Genomic DNA, 17,807 nt, shown 5'->3' on the forward strand with positions numbered 1-17,807 from the left:
ACCACAAGGTAGACCCTCAGTAAATATGTATGAATGAGATATTTGATCAACTAGATACCACACTGGGTAATTCAAGCTCAAAACTTTCAGTAGAGAACATTATTTAAACAGTCTGTCAGGGCGCCTGGGTGGCTCAGTCGGTTAAGTGTCCGACTTTGGCTCAGGTCATGATCTCATAGTTTGTAGATTCGAGCCCAGTGTCGAGTTCTGTGCTAACGGCTCAGAGCCTGGAACCTGCTTCCGATTCTGTGTCTCCCTCTGTCTCTGCCCCTCCCCCCCTCCCCAATAAATAAACATTAAAAAAAAATTAAACAGTCTGTCAGGCTACATTGAATCAAATGGGTGATTTCAAAGTTCCATTTCATATTAACTGGTCACACGCAAATAAATGCAAATAAATGATTAAATGCATCGGAAGAGTCAGATTTAAATCAAACAATTGTTTTAACTGTAGAAACAGTGTTGACACATATAGGCCATGTCTTCTATTTTATTTACGTATTTTTCCTCAATATCTAGGACATTCCCAAGAAAAGCCCAATAAATGCTGGGTGATGTTGAATGTGTATCTATATGACTACAGCCTTGCAAATGTTGTTTTATTATTGCTTCCATAAATGTATTTTGATAGGTTTCTATATCTGTTTTTAATACTGAATTTTTAATAAATGATTTGAAGTCAGGAAAGAATCAGTTGTCCCCAGCTAATGTAAGAAAGTAAAAACAAAATATCTGTTTTCTGATAAGTAAGCCACACATTTTTTGTAAGTTTGTTTGTTTGTTTGTTTGTTTGTTTAGAGAGGGAGAGAGAATCCCAAGCAGGCTCTGTGCTGTCATCACAGAGCCCGAAGTGGGGCTTAATCCCACAACCGTGAGATCATGACCAGAGCCAAAATCAAGAGTCAGACGCTTAACCGACTGAGCCACCCAGGTGCCCAGCCACACTTTGAATATGCCATTATCCTCCACTTCTCTTTCTTTTGGGACTTTCTCCTGGTGTTTAGAGAGGCATATGAATATGGCTGGTGGATCTAAACGCTAAGGCTTGCCAATTATACAATGGTTAACAATTTGAAATTTTCTCTGGCATCTGGAATTAAAATAGAAACTCCAAATAGCATTTCCATACCAAATTCATACCACTTCCATACTAATAGTTTCCCAGACTCACCTTTCACAAGTGACAAACACATGGGCCTTGATAGAGAGTTTTCACTCTCTGGGACTTGGCCAAGCTATGAATGCCTGTGGTAGACAGGAACATTGGGTGGATTTTATCTGGTAAGCATATTTCAAATACATAATTTATGTCACAATTTCCTTGGAAGTTTTGTAACATTATGATAAAACAAACTCATGCATGGAGAGACAATTGTCTTTTTACATATGGAAGCTCTCTGTCTAGCTCCAACTATTCCATTTGCATATAGTGAAAAACCACAGTGAAGACTGAGCATGTTGAGCAGTGTTTTAGTAAGAGCTTGACCTAACAGATACTAGTTTCACAGTCAAGCAGAGCCAGCCTTAGGCAAAGACAGGGATTGTATCGGGCATCACGGTCAGTAGAGGCTCAAGGCTTGGAGCCCTCTCTTGAATGCAACTAGTTCTGTTGAGAGAAGGACAATGATTAACATTTCCAAATCAAAGACATTTTAAGTGTCTAGCAGTTGGCTGGGTTTAAGTCACAAGTTACTGCACAGCTATAAATTAGACCCCAGCCACACCAACATGGGTGCACCAGGCTAGTATTTTCCAAATTTACTGATGACAAAACACTGTCAAAATTTTAGTGCTCATGTGTGTTTGGATAAAGGTACAGAGTAAAGCAATGATATCATATACACCTTAAATTTACACAATGTTTTCTTTGTCAATTATATCTCAGTGAAAATTAAAAAATTTGAAGCAGAAATGACCTCACAAAGGAATGGAATTCTGCAAGAAATGATTAAAATTTGATCTGTGACTTTAAAAAACTATAGTTAGACTCTAATTAAACAATAATAAGAAATTAGAAAAATTAAAATATTTCAATTGTGAGAGTAAAAAGAACAATATATAAAGTTAAACGTACATTTTATAATTTTGTTAGAAAACCTGTCATACAAAACCCCCCAACATTTTAAATTAGCAAACTGATTTCTTTTTACATTGCCAAGTACATATTCAATATTAGAAATAATATTCTCGATTCATACTTCAAATACATTTCAAAACTTTGTTTTTATGGTATGCAGTTTGAAAAATAAAAATCATTTACACAGCTCTATTGAAGAGAAGAGAAGAATATGAGCATTATTTTTTAACAGTTACACATCTTGAATTAAGCTGCTTTGCATCTCCAGGCCAGATATCATTTTAGAACCCCAGATCCAAACAGTCAATTGCTTCTCCAGGACACCATTTGGATTTCTCATGGCAATCCCCTTTTGGGAAGCCTCTTTTGGCATCCCACATCCACTCTTATATCCTCTAGTACAATTTGCACATAGTAGGCCCTCAATAAATATGCTCAGAGACTTGACCAACTAGGTACCACCCTGGACAGTTCAGACTAAAAAAATGCCATTTTCCCCTCTGTTCCTCCTCTGTTCTCCCATACCTCTCCCATTATTGTGCATTTGTTTTAAAGGTCTATTGACTTATCTGTTCCTACTGGATTGTTAGCAAGGACCTCTTAATTACCTATCAAAGAACCTGGCACCATAGGTGCCATAAATACGAGCCAAATAACATATGGTTCATCAGAATCCCTGAATCTGTTTTCTCCCCTTATTCTTGTAAAGACTTTCTTTCCTCAAATGGAAGCTTTGAGAAAATTTCCCATGAATTAATTATCCTGATTTCACTTAGTTTTATGACTTAACCTTCTCATCTTTCTCTACCCTAACAAGATGATTCTTAACTTTAATTCAAGACTCTTTCTGTGGGACTAGGAGCCACACTCTGTTGAGGATCTTTAGTGAATCTACTATTACATATTCAGTCTTTTTCACCATATGTTTAAGGAACATATCGGATAGGGATGCCTGGGTGGGTCAGTTGTTTAAGTGGCCAACTTCAGCTCAGGCAATGATCTCGTGGTTCATGGTTCTTGAGTTCAAGCCTGTTGGGCTCTGTGTTGACAGTTCGGAGCCTGGAGCCTGCTTCAGATTCTGTGTCTCCCTCTCTCTCTGCCCCTCCCTGTCTCACACTCTGTCTCTCTCTGTCTCTCAAAAAATGAATACAGTTTTTAAAAAACATAAAAAAAAGAATATATCAGATAGCCCTAGGTCCTGTGTCATTCCTGAAGAATGTGTCTCCATGTTGCTTCCCCATGTAGGGAGGTTGTACTCAGACCTGGTCCTTTGCTGCTTTTTGGCTCTCCTCCCACAACTTCTCAGCTACATCTGCATGCAGCCCTTGATTTCTGGTCTCTTTTTCCCTGATACCATGCAATTGGCTTGAACTTGGCTTCTTGTCTATGCCCTTGCCTCCTGGCCCAGAGCTGAGATGTACCCGCTGCTTGTATGGTCCCAATTCCATCATGTTCAAGGCAGCATGTGCAGCTGCCATTATCATTGCCCGCAGTGAGTGCTCTCACTTTCCAACATTGCTTCCCATCAACTGACCCATTTGATCTTCATAGCTGCCAGGGAAGGGAAGGCATTCATCATTGCAAAAGCTTTTCTATTTTTAAGGGGGTTGCAAACTTAATATTTTTCTCATAACTGATTTTTTATTTCTCACCTACTAGATAGTGAGTGTGTTTTAAATTTACAGAGTCACTATAACTGAGTTTCTGGTGGTTTAATCAGTCTCTTTTGGGCATGCCAGTCTCTTTTAGGCAAATGCTAATTATATAAGATTTTCTCTTCCTCCCCTTACTCAACTCTAAGATACTGTCATGATGTCATGTGAGGGGGTGGAGGTAGGGAGAGTAGTGGTGAAAACGGGTTTTGGATTCAGATAGTGACCTCTGAATCAGTGGACCCTCGCTGATCTCTGCAGTTGAGTGCCTGATCTGGTCCCTGGAAATTGCAACTGCTGGTTGCTGACAGACCCATCTGCCTTGTGTGTCATTGTGTAGGCACCCATCACTGGACCTTGCCCCTGGATCTTGTTAGTCTACTGGGTTTTTCTAGATCTTTGCTTTCCTCACCAGGACACACAGAAACTTCTGGATCCCTTGCTTACTGCACACAGGCCAGGCAAGTCAGCAGATCAGACTTTTTGGTGTAGACAAATTCTTTCCACCAAATGCCATTGCTGGGCACCACACCACCTCTTCTCCAAAGGCTCACCAGAGGAAGCAAAGCAAAGGCCTTCTGCCTTCAGGATTCCCCAACATATTTAAGGCATTACCCTTTTGGAAGGGCTTCTGCCTAGGTCTTACTTTCTATCCCTGTCTCTCTTCTCTTTGCTGCAAATCTCCCCTAAGCCAAAAGAGATAGCCTGACCTCTCCTTTCCTTCTTTATGATATTCCCCAAGTTATAAGGTCCTCCCTCAGGTCTTATCTTGAATTCTGTCTATCCCTGTCACTTTATAACTTCCATAGACAAAGTCAACATGGAGCTAAAAAAAATATAGAAAATTGTATAGTCTTTTGACAAAGACCAAATTTCAGGATTATTTTTTTGCTGCAAACTTAAAACCTCTACTTTGGATATTAAAAGCTGAATATTGAAACTCTCTTTATTTTTGCATTCCAGCTATAATATAATCCTAATGCCTTGGGCAGAATGAGCAAAGGCCACACATTAAGAAACGCAAAGGAGAAAAACTCATTAATATATATCAAAACATTCCCATTACAGTATTGATTCAGAGAAAATATATTAACTATAGCAAATTCCACTAATTTGGACTGAATGGTGAGGTCAGTCTGAATTTGCAAAATGTATAAGTTATTAACTATTAATAAAATAAGGAAAAGTAATATTAGAGTATGTAGAAAAAAATACTATTAAAGATAAGAAAAGCACAGCTATCACTGAACATTTGGAAGGGCTGGGCTCTAGGTATTTTTCTGTGTGTATGCATACATTATACATGTATGTCAATACATGTAGATACGCATATATTTTATACATACATGTAGTGTATGTATTAAGTTCTATACAAATATGAGCCAATTTATCTTAATAACCGATTTTACAGAGAAGGAAACAACACAGAAAAATATACTTGCCTGATAGTTGGTAACCTGTTTTGCTAGGTTCGCCTGGCTTTGGAATCCTAATGAATAACTTTCATAAACCTATTTTTTAAAAATGAATTCTATGAAGATACAACAAATGAAAAAATGTAAGTAATATACTTGTAGAGAAATGACAATTCTTGAAAATGTTTTATGGTGACACATGGTAGCTACACTTGTGATGAGCACATCATAATGTAGAGAGAAGCTGGATCATGACGTTGTACACCAGAAATTAATGTAACATTGTGTTTCAACTATACTCAAAATTTTTTTTGATGTTTTATTTTTGCATTATTAGATTAAAATGTTTCTATTGTTTATTTTCTTAACAAACACTTCACAAATTTTACGAGGAAATTTTAGTGACTAGTTTACCTAGCTGTTCAGAAAGTTCACATTAAACAGATTCACCTTAATGAATTTTTGCTGTATGATTTCCACAGAATTAACATAATCTTTCTTTATGACATTTGCCATTTTATCCACTTTCTCTAGCTACCTTATAATTATACATATCAAAATATTTAGTCAATTCATTAAAAAAAAAGAGTCAAAGATCACAGACACTTAACATCACTTACCCAAATAGATACTTGAACTAACTGAATTGGCAAAATATAGAAAAATTAAAATTTTCATACCCTAGATTTAATAGTAAGATATAAAAACCAAAATATATGTGTAAATTACTTGCTTGAAAAAAGACTTACTGTTCAATATAGGCAGAAATTTTAGACTAAAAGTGACTTTTGGATCACCTAGGTGGCTTAGTTGGTTAAGCATCTGACCCTTGATTTCAGCTCAGGTCATGATCCCAGGGTTGTGGGATCAAGTCCCGCATTGGGCTTCACACTGAGCATGAAGCCTGCTTGAGATTCTCTCTCTCTCTCCCTCTCTCTCCCTCTCTGTCTCTCTCTCTCCCTCCCTCTACCCTTCTCCCCTGCTCATTCTCTCTCTATATATAAGAAAAAATTAAAAATAAAAAACCCTAAAAGTGATTTTTGAAAATTGGAAGGCAGCTCTGCTCACCACTATGCTACCAACACCCACCAACTTTTGAAAATTGGAACTTTAAAAAATAAAAATTTTACCACAAACTATAAAAAAAAATTAAGTTTTTTTGAAATAGACAAAATGTCGGTAAAAGAATGATTAAAAATATTTTATTAAACTTAGTGCCCAGATCTTGGTTTCTAATACCATTCTCTAATAAAAGAAACCAGGGATCTTTAGAGAAATCCTTGTTCTAGGATGAGAGCAGGGAACATGCAAGATGAACCTGGGGTGTCTTACATGCCAGAAAATAGGAAATTACTTAAAAAACAATTACACACACTCACAATGATGGGGTATGGCAAAGGGACACAGGAGCCAACTGAAAGAGCTCCTAATGGCCAAATGTGGAGCAATTTGAGCAGCAAAATAAAATAGTATAGGATTGTATCCAAAGTATAAAATAAGTATCCATGAATCATACCAGTATATATATATATATATATATATATATATATATATATATATATAAATAATAAAGGAGTAGAAAAAATTGCCCATGCAGAAGAATTCGGAATAATGTGTGTACTATTCCACCTATGGGAGATGGAACATAATTTCCTACTTCACGAACAGGGGCTTCACATAGAGCTATCCTTCCAAAGGATACTGTGGGGAAAGAAGAGACTGCATGGAAAGAGGAGAAAAAGAGTAGTTGTATATTGGAAAAGCCTGACAAATACTACCTCAATTGGGTGATCAAGGTTAATATCAACAATGATAAATTATCTGTATAGTATGTACCTTTGATGTGATGGGGTGAAAATGACACTTTACCTCTGTGGTCTTCCTCCCTAAAGCCCTTAATCTCAGATCAGTCGTGAGAAAGACATCAAACAAATCCAAATGGGGCACATTCTGCAAAATAACTCACCAGTACTCCTCAAAACTATAAAGGTCATCAAAAACAAGGAAACTCTGAGAAATTGTCGTAGCCAAGAGGAGCCTGAGGAGATAATGACAACTAAATGCAATCTAGTATCCTGGATGAGATCCTGGAATAGAAAAAGAACATCAGGTAAGAACTAAGAGCATCTAAATAAAGTATGGATATTAGTGGTGTATTAATGGTGTATCCATATTTGCTTATTAATTGTAACAAATGAATCATCTTAATTTAAGATATTAATGAGGGGTGCCTGGGCGGCTCAGTCGGTTAAGCGTCCGACTCTTGATTTCTGTTCAGGTCATGATCTCATGGTTTGTGGGTTCGAGCCCCACATCAGACTCTGCGCTGACCCTGCAGAGCCTGCTTGGTATTCGCTCTCTCCCCTCTCTCTTTGCCCCCTACCCTGCTTGCTCTCTCTCTCTCTCAAAATAAACTTAAAAAAAAAACCTAAAAAAAAAGATCTTAATGATAGGAGGGATGGGTGAAATAGGTGATGGGGATTATTAAAGAGTGCACTTACCATGATGAGCACTGAGTAACCTATGGAATTGTTGAATCACTATGTTGTACACTTAAAACTAATATAACAGTGTATGTTAACTATACTGGAATAAAAACAACAACAAAGAAGATATTAATAATAGGGGAAACTGGGTGTTAACTCTGTTCAATCTTCACATTTTTCTGTAAATCAAACTATTATGCAAAATGTTTATTTTTTTTAATGTTTATTTATTTTTGAGAGAGAGAGAGAGAGAGAGAGAGAGAGAGGAGGGGCAGAGAGAGAGGGAGGCGCAGAATCTGAAGCAGGCTCCAGGCTCTGAGCTGTCAGCACAGAGACTGATGTGGGGCTGGAACTCACGAACCATGAGGTCATGACCTGAGCTGAAGTCGGTAGCTCAACCGACTGAGCCACCCAGGTGCCCCTGAAAAATGTGCATTTTAAAAAAGAAGCTACACATGGAAATAAAGAACAGCACAGTTCTATACTTATATTCAGGAAACACATAAGACTGAAAAACACTGAACTATATTATAGGATGCACTCAGTAAAATCTAATCTGTAGAAAAGACCACAGGACAAATGACTCAATTTATTTAACAAATAAATTGCAAGGAGGAAAATAGAGAAAGCTGAAGTATAAATTGAATTAAGAGACACAGCCAATCACAATGGGTGGATTTATTTGAAAACTTATTGAAACAAACTACAAAAAAATCACATTACAAAACAGTTGGAATATTGAGCACACACTGAATATTTGATGATATTAAGGAATTACTGCTAATTTTATTTTGAGTGTGATTATGCTACCGTGGTTATTTTCTCAATATCCTTATGTTTAGAGATACATATTGAAACACTTGATAATTAAATTATATAAACTCTGATATTCACACCAAAATGATATGGGATAACGGACTATTGGGTAGGGGTCCAGGTGAAGCAATATTGACCATGAATTGTTAATTGTTGAAGCTAGGTTAGGTATATATGAATTCCTTATATTATCCCATATGCTTGTGTACATGTTTAAAATTTTCTGTAATGAAAAGTTAAATGAAATAAAAACTACAAAGTGAAAATAACTGTCTAATAAGCCTTACTGTATAGTACTCTATTTCTAAATAGTAAAGTGTTTTCCACCTACACATCACCAATTCTCAAAATAGCAGCTTCAAGATAGAAAGTGACATTTAAGCTGTGTCTACAGGAAGCCAAAAACCTACTGGTTGATTTGATTAATTCAGACAACGAGCTAGTCAGTTTTGCAGAGGGGAAAAAAATCAAACTGTTCATTTCATTGAGTTTACTGAATAACGCCTTGAATAGTGCTATGTACATAGTAAGTGATTAATATTTGCTGGTCAATAAATCTGTGAATTTAACTTTGTTCTGGCACCTTAATGGAGACACAATTTGGCTGTGAACAGTAATTGTAAGAGAACTTGGAGACAAAGGTAAAAGGCTAGCTCTAGGCAAAACTATGGAGAGTGCAACATTTATTTATAGAATACTCATGTGCAAAGGACGTCAGTGCAAGCACACAACCAAAGTTCATGACAAGAACAAGAACCAGCTTATAAAACTATCATTAGATTAAGTTTTGATGAAATTCTACCAGAAGTTGTTACAATGTATATTTGTGCTAAATGGTATTTCAATGACTTATATACTATATATGTTTTTTTAAGCATCATGTGAGGACCCTAATGTATGACCCTTTAAAATTTACAAAGCACTTTCATATTGTGGTATATCATGTTACCTTCTTTTGTGAATCAGACAAAAAATAGGTAACATTATCTCTGTTTTTCAGGTGAAGGATAGGCTCTGGGAGACTCCCAGCATTATCAGTGCCAGAAGCAGAGGAATGGGGACTGGAACCCAGGTGTCCTGGCACCAAGTCCAGTGCTCCTTGTTATACTTAGCCATCTCTCAAGGGGAAATACATAATATACTCCTGGTGCTTCTACTTGGATTATATTGGAAAGAAAGTTGGCATGAATAAATATCTCTAGTTTACGAACACAAATAACCTCCTTTTTTGCCAATCTCTACTATTTAAATAGTGTCAGTATACTAGTGGTTCTTCTTAATAACTGTCTATTATAAATAGTCAATATTCTGGGCAACGTAATGCTCGATTAATATTACATTCTGTTTTCTCAGTGATGCACAGTTGAAATCCAGAAACTAAGCTCTGTGAGGATGGTAAACATTCTTCTCAACATTAAATCCTTTGATGTTGAAAAAGAATATGCATTAAAGTATCCTAAAATATTATATAATAACTTTATAATATCAGTTAACACAAAGCTCATCATTCTGGTCCATTATTTGGCAAATGGCTTTATTCTTTCATAGTTTCTTCTTACCTGAGGACTTCTGTTCCTCCTCAGTAGATGTAGTCCACTTACCTATCATGACTTTACTGCTGCTTGATTTCACTTTCTAGCCTATTTTATGTGTGAGGAAAATCATTCATAATAGCTTGTGTGTGACTGTTTTTCACCACTAGTCAATGACCATTTCTATTCAAACTATTTTAAAAGATGTTTTGGAATCGGTCCATCCCTTGCCTTAGCGTATATTCTATATCTTTTTCTAACTTTCCCAAATGACTCACTTTTTGCTTTTGTTTTTAATTAGAGGTTCTTCTTATGGCTTCTTCCTGAGTATCCCCTTTGGAGCTAGGCAGATATTGTTTTGCACAGCAGAATGTCCAGCTGAGAACAAAAATACAGACCTGTGTTTTTTGCAACAATGTTTAAGTGGGTTTAATCAGAATGCAGTTTTACAGTTCAAATATATCCATATTTCAAAGACCACAGAAGAACTTAACCTTATATGCTCTTTTTTTCAGCAATGTGAACAAACCAAACTGTCGAACACTGAACCAGTGGAAAATGAATGTACTTCCAAAATCATTTCCCTGACCCACTGCAAACAGCTTGATCACATTGGAGAATGTGACCCATGCAGTTGCTGAAGCGTGTTTTCCCACTATACCTCATGCAGAAAAATCAAACTAAGAGTAATCTTGAAATGTCACTTCACAAACAAACTGAAGAAATTGGAAGAGATAAACTAGGATTTCCCCTGGTGGGCCATGAGAGAGGCAGTGGGTACCTGGGAGAGCCCTAGAAACTTGGGGGGAGGGTCAAAGACCAGGACCTGGTGCTGAGCTTCAGGGAATGAATCTTCCTAGAGCATTCCCACTGGTGAATCAGGATACTATCTGCATATGTCATCAAGTGGCTCGCTTCCCGCCTTTGCCAAATATATTAGATTTTTATTGTTGCAGTAACAAATCACCATACGCTGAGTGGATTAAAGCATCACAAATTTATTTTTACAGTTCTGGAGGTCAAAAGTCCAGTAAGGATCTCACTAGATTAACATAGATGTGTCAGCCGAGCTGTGTCTGCTTTTGGAGGTTAGCATAGCAGGTGGAGTCTCTCTTGTAACAAGTTTCACTGACTCTTTTCTCACCATACCTTTTTCTCTGACCACCTTTGGAAAAGGTCTCTGCTTTTAAGGATTTGTGTGATTAGATGGGGCCCACCTGGCTATTTCAGGATAATTTCCCCATCTCAAGGTCTATAATCTTAATCATATCTGCAAAGTACCCTTGTTATGCAAGGTAACATTCACAGATTTGGGGGGACAGGAAATAGGGTTTTTAGGGGGTCATTATCCTGCCTACCACACCAAGTGAAGAAAGAGTAGGATAATCTTTATCTTTCTGGCCTCCACCTTCCTGATCTTAACCCACGCTGACTGGATCTGGGCCTACTACCATACATTCCAACATATTCTAACACTACCCCCTTCTTATTGCTTAGTTTTATTTAGCTCACTGGCTTGAAAACCATACCATCTATGATTTCCCTTATTATCCTCAACAATATCTAGGATGTGGAAAATGTATAAGAAATAATGTGCTTTTTGTGTTAACTGTAAAAATATGTGTTAATTCTCAGTAACAATCTTGCATCTACACATCAGTTGTCTCTTGGGGTAGGGGCCTAAATTTTTTTCCAAAATGAAACATACGCATTAAAACAGCAGTATGAGAAGGTCATAATATACTTAACAATGGCAACCAATTTGGATTCTTTGAATAAATAAAACTGTGAATAGATGGGTTTCTTTAGATGAGGACCTTTAGAGAACTCCCACCTTCCTTTTAGTCTGTGCCCTGTGTAGTGTCAGGAGGACAGAAGATTATTGTATTGTGTTCTTAGGACCAAATGAATAAACATCATTTGCCTATTAAAAATTACGGTATTTTATTTTTAAAGAACTGTGCTGGGGGTGCCTCGCTGGCTTAGTCAGAACAGCATTGATTCTTGATGCCAGGGTCGTAAATTCAAGCCTCATGTTGGATATAGAGATAAATAAATGAATAAATAAAAACTTAATAAAATTGTTTAAAATTTTTCAGTTTTTCTGTGCTGACAGCTCAGAGCCTGAAGCCTGCTTCAGATTCTATGTCTCTGTCTCTCTCTTCCCCTCCCCCACTCATGCTCTTTTTTCTCTCTCAAAAATAAATAAAAACAAAAAATAAAATAAAACAAAATTCAGCTTAAAAAAAGAACTATGCTAATACAAGTTTTGAAGTAGAGGATATGTATCTTGGTTACAATTTTACTGATGAATGAAATTAAGTTTTTTTACATTATATAAATTGAAGACAAAATTGAATTTACCTTGATGTTAATTAAGCTTAAGCTTCAAGTCCCCTAATTTTGTAATAGTAGTATTTGATCATAGTTTTCTAAAGACGATCAAAAATGCATAGGTTTAGAACCCCATAAAACTTGGGTCCACCACTGACTAGAGCACTTTCCTGTTTGAATTGCCTAAATGTTTAATAATAATATTTCTTTAAAATAAATATATTTGGTCATATTATTTTGCTATTTTCTATATCTTAGGTGTGATAGACTATTTGTTCACAATTGTTTATTCCTCTCCACTTTTCCATATTTCCTTTAAAAATTTTTTCTTAAGTTTATTTATTTTTGAGAGAGAGAGAAGGGGGGAAAGAGAACATGAGTGAGGGAGGGGCTGAGAGAGAGGGAGACACAGAATCTGAAGGAGGCTCCAGGCTCTGAGCTGTCAGCACAGAGACAGACAGGAGCCTAGAACCCACGAGCGATGAGATCATGACCTGAGCCAGACACTTAACTAACTGAGCCACCCAGGCTCCCCACCATATTTCCTCTTAATACAACATATTTCCTTACCCTACTGACTTTGGATTTGCTTGGCCAATGGAATGTGGGCAGATGAGTATGCTGTGTCCCAGCAGAACAATGTCCTTGTGTAATTTGGCTCTGTCTCTTACCTTCTGCTCTCTACTATGAGTATTACCTGGGTCCCAGAACGAGAAGACATGTAGAACCCAGACAAACTCAGCACAAGCCCTGTGAATCTTTAGCCTTCATGTAATGTGAAAGAAAAATAAATATTTGTGGGTGCACTGAGATTTGGCCATTGTTTGTTATTGTAGCAAAGGCCAAGAGTGATTGTCATTCTGTTTACTCTTTTATTTCATAGTAAGGAATCTGTTCATCTATCTGTCATCTATCTATCTATCTATCCACTCTAGTATTTTCCTGGATTTGCAGTACACATATTACACTCTTTGGTTGCCTGTAACTAGCATACTTATTGATGGTTGCCAAGGACTGAGTCATTAAACACATGCCTTTTCTTCCCTGGAGAGTCCTGTGTGTGTGTGTGTGTGTGTGTGTGTGTGTGTATTTCCTTTCCTTCTTCTTCTTCTTCTTCTTCTTCTTCTTCTTCTTTTTTTTTTCAAAGAAAATTGGCAGGTACACAGGGAAGGAAGTTTGTATCATTGGGGACTTCAGATCCCAGGACTGTGCAACATGCTCACCATTTTCTGAAAATGCAAAATCCATCTCTGTATGTTTTCTTGAAGTTATTTCATAAAATATGTGTTTTTTTTCTAATTATTTTTAATTATGCCCCTATAGAATTAGTGCAAATTTCCCCTACTTGTTTATCTGAAAACCTATTATGTGAAGTGAGGCTACGTCCCCTGATGGGTACTATTTACATTTTAAAGCATCTAAGGGGTCTCTTTTGTGGATGCTCTCCAGTGTAGCCAAATTAATGTCATTTCAATTTTTTGTATTTCCACATTATTTACCCAATTAGTAATAACAGATGTTATTTGTGTGTAAGTTCATTAAATACATTATTTCCTTAAACATACAAGGTTATCAGGAAATCTATCCTTTCCCTGAAAAGTGTTATGATTCTAAACTATCAACTTTTTTGACTATGTATATAATGAGATATCTTAATATGTATCTGTTGAAAAACTCACTCTTGGTAGAAAAATGAACTGTTTTTGAAAAGCAGTATGATATTCTCTTTATTTTATAATTGCTTTGATGGGCCTGACTGAATGTGTACTCCATGGCCCTGTTTCAAAACACTCCTAAATTTGAATTGTGAAAAAAAATCTTTATTTAAAAAAATTTTTTTAGAAATAACCACTCACAGTTATGTAAAGTCTTAAAGCTATTTAATATATCCTAAATTTAAGCAAAAGGAACAAAAAGTTAATGTTCAATAAATTATGTTAAAAAATAACCCAGGATATAGAGAATACTAGAATTATCTTTATGCCTTTTTGTATATGTGTGTGAGTTCAAATGTATTCTTACTCTAAAATAAAAATGCCCAAGAAAGATTTAAAGGGAGGTTATATCATAAATTATAGTAGGTATTCAACAAATGTTGAGAGAATAAGTTGGACTGAGCTAGAAAAATGTATCTTTTTTTTCAGGGGATAAGAAAATGGAAAAAGGCACTTTTGGAACATTGCAATATCTAAATTTAGGTTGCATTGATACATACTCAGAATTGATTGTGGAAAGAGCACCTCTAATGGCTTGACTATATTTTTCTTGTATTAAGCTAAATGTTCTTTTAGCAAAAAAGTTTTATTTCTTTAGGTCAAGACTAGTGGTGTGTACGTAGCCATCTGTGAACTTTGTTGTCTGAGACTGACTTTTCCATTAGTGAAGACAGTGCCATGTAACTGACCAGGCATGAGGCAGATCCTATCAGCACTGGATCCAAGCATGAGGGAGCTGCGGCATGAATCTTAGCTCTTCAAGTGCCAGGACCCTTTGGTCAAATACTCATTTTTTCTAAATTTCAATGTCTCCACTTGTAAACAAGAAATACAATGCTCCATCATACAATTGCTATAAAATGTAAGATTCTGGAAGTAAAGTGTAGTAGTGGGCTAAATGGTGGTCCCCCAATAAAGATACTCATGTCATAATCCCTAGAGTCTGTGAGTGTTACCTTATTTTATAAAAGGTCTTAGATATTTAATTAAGTTAAGCATCTTGACATGAGGAATCATCTTGGCTTGGCCAGCTGGGCCCTAAATCCAAAGACAAATGTCCTTATAAGAGTGAAACAGAGGGACATAAGATAGAAGAGGAGAAGGCTATTGAAGGCAGAGATTGGAGGAAAGTCAATACAAGTCAAGGAATACCTACAGACATCAAAAGCTGGAGGAGGCAAAGAATGTATTATCCCTTAGAGCCTCTGAGGGAATACAGCCTCTCTAAAAGGTGGCATCTTGATTTCACATGTCTGACTTCTAGAAGTGTGAGAGAATGAATTTTTGTTTTAAGCTACTCAGTTTGTAGTGATTTGTTACATAGCCATAAGAGACTAATACATAAAGTTTGTGGTTTATAATAGGTTTTTGAATAAATATAAAATTTGTCCTTTTATTCCAAACCCATCATCACTAGAGGGTATATTTTATTTATTTATTTATTTATTTATTTATTTAAATGTTTATTTTTGAGAGAGAGACAGAGAGACAGAGAGACAGAGTATGAGCAGGCAAGGGGTAGAGGGAGAGGGAGACACAGAATCCAAAGCAGGCTCCAGGCTCCAAGCTGTCAATGCAGGGCTTGAACTCACAAACTGTGAGATCATGACCTGAGCCAAAGTCTGACACTTAACCAACTGAGCCACCCAGGCAACCCTATAGAGTACATTTTAAAAAGGTACCCAACATTCAAATGGTTCACATTTAGGGACTTTGAAGTTATCCACTTAATTAAATCACTGAATGTGAGTTTCTACATTTCTATGGTCCTTAATGGTTAACGGAACAAATACAGGGTAGCCCTTGGAGTCTGGAAGCATCAACACAAAAGTAGTCCAGTGTATGTCAGTGGGAGAGATACTGACATTAAGGGCTAGAAAATTAATTTAGGAAATAGCCTGAAGCCAAGCAATATCTCTAGCATTTTTCTCCCCTGCCCATTAAATGCCAGTAGTACCCTCCCAATCATTGTGACAGCCCCAAATCTCCCACCTTTCCAATTGCCCCCCAGCTATGATACACGCCTCATTTGGCCCACAGGTCTGCACTAGGTTCGCACTGTCCAATGTAGGTCAGGCCTCTCAGGCTTGCTCTATATCTCCTCAGAAAAATGACTCTCAGTCTTGCCATCTGTCCCCCCAAAACTTTGTCTAAACTAGCCCCATAGTTGCTTCCTACTTTGTACATCCTAAAGTAGGCTACCCCTTCCCATCCTGGCCCCACAAAACTCAACTCTTCAGTACTAGCTGCCCAGCACCCCAGCAAGGAAGGGAAGGATTTGGGAAGGAACAAAAGAGTTCAATGTTATGAAAAATAAAATTCACATATTTGTGTATTTGAAGCTACCTATATGATGTATCTCATGCCATCTAAAAATATAAAGATATAATGTAAATTCTCAAAAGATAGATATAATGTACCCAAATGTTGTATGTTCAATTATCTTTTTAAAGTTATGCTTTCCCAAATTAGAAAAAAATGTGTCAAAAGTCTTAATATTCACAAGTTTTAACTCAGTGGTACTGCTTCTAGGAATGTATCATAAAGAAAAAAATCTTAAATGTGACCAAAGAACTATACATAAAGACATGCTTTCGAATATTGCTCCTTATAACACAAGTTCAAAACAACCTAAACGTCCAACAATAGAACAATGAAGAATGGTCATGTAAATTATGGCACACCTTGATGGTGGACTCATGTAGCAATTAAAAATCACGTTTACAGGGGCGCCTGGGTGGCTTGGTCGGTTAAGCGTCCGACTTCGGCTCAGGTCATGATCTCGCAGTCTGTGAGTTCGAGCCCCGCATCGGGCTCTGTGCTGACAGCTCAGAGCCTGGAGCCTGTTTCAGATTCTGTGTCTCCCTCTCTCTCTGCTCCTCCCCTGTTCATGCCCTGTCTCTCTCTGTCTCAAAAAAATAAATAAACGTTAAAAAAAATTAAAAAAAAATCATGTTTACAAACATTTTTAATGATGTTGAGAATACTTTTGATAGTGAAAGGTGGTATATAAAATTTATTCTGGGCAGGAGAACTGAGTAGATATTTTTCCAAATAAGGAAATTGGACATGTTTCCAGTAAGACAATTTCCATACAAATGGCAAATAGATATATGAAAAGGTACTGAACATCACTAATTATCAGGAAAATGCAAATCAAAACCACAATGAGATGTCACCTCACACCCATTGGAAAGGCTATTATCAAAAAGACAAGAGATAATAAGTATTGGTGAGGATGTAGAGAAAAGGGAACCTTTGTGCACTTTTGGTGGAAATGTAAACTGGTGTAGCTACTATACAAAACAGTATAAAGGTTCTTCAAAATATTAAAAATAGAACTAGCCTAGGATTCAATAATGCAACTTCTGGATATATGACTGAAGGAAATGAAATCATTATCTTGAAAAGATATCTGCATCCACATGCTCATTGCAGCATTATTTACAAAAGCCAAGATATGGAAACAACGTAAGTGTTCATTGATAGATGAATGGATAAAGAAAATATGGTATAAGAATGCCTGGGCGGCTAAGTCAGTTACACATCTGACTCTTAATTTCGGCTCAGGTCATGATCTCATAGTTCGTGGGATCAAGTCCCACATCAGGCTCTGCACTATCAGTGCAGATTCCCTCTTTCCCTCTCTCTCTCTGCCCCTCCCATGAGCTCTCTCTCTCTCTCTCTCAAAATAAATAAACATTAAAAAATTATTAAGAAAAAAGAAAATGTGGTATAAATACATAATGAAACATTATTCAGCCATAAAAAAGGGAATCT

At 36.7% G+C, this 17,807-nt stretch overlaps 1 long non-coding RNA gene across 3 annotated transcripts in view; it reads left to right on the forward strand.

The window, feature by feature from the left end:
* Positions 1–15,471, forward strand: part of LOC132667305 (uncharacterized) — an 84,599-nt gene extending 69,128 nt beyond the window's left edge. For all 3 annotated transcript variants that reach the window (XR_013555677.1, XR_009605073.2, XR_009605072.2), the window contains 2 exons: positions 7,037–7,254; positions 10,494–15,471. This is a non-coding gene — a long non-coding RNA (uncharacterized LOC132667305). The remainder of the gene's footprint in view (positions 1–7,036; positions 7,255–10,493) is intronic.
* Positions 15,472–17,807: the final 2,336 nt, after the last annotated feature.

Source organism: Panthera onca, chromosome B2 (assembly GCF_046562875.1).
Source record: "Panthera onca isolate mPanOnc1 chromosome B2, mPanOnc1 haplotype 2, whole genome shotgun sequence".
Lineage (NCBI taxonomy): Eukaryota > Metazoa > Chordata > Mammalia > Carnivora > Felidae > Panthera > Panthera onca.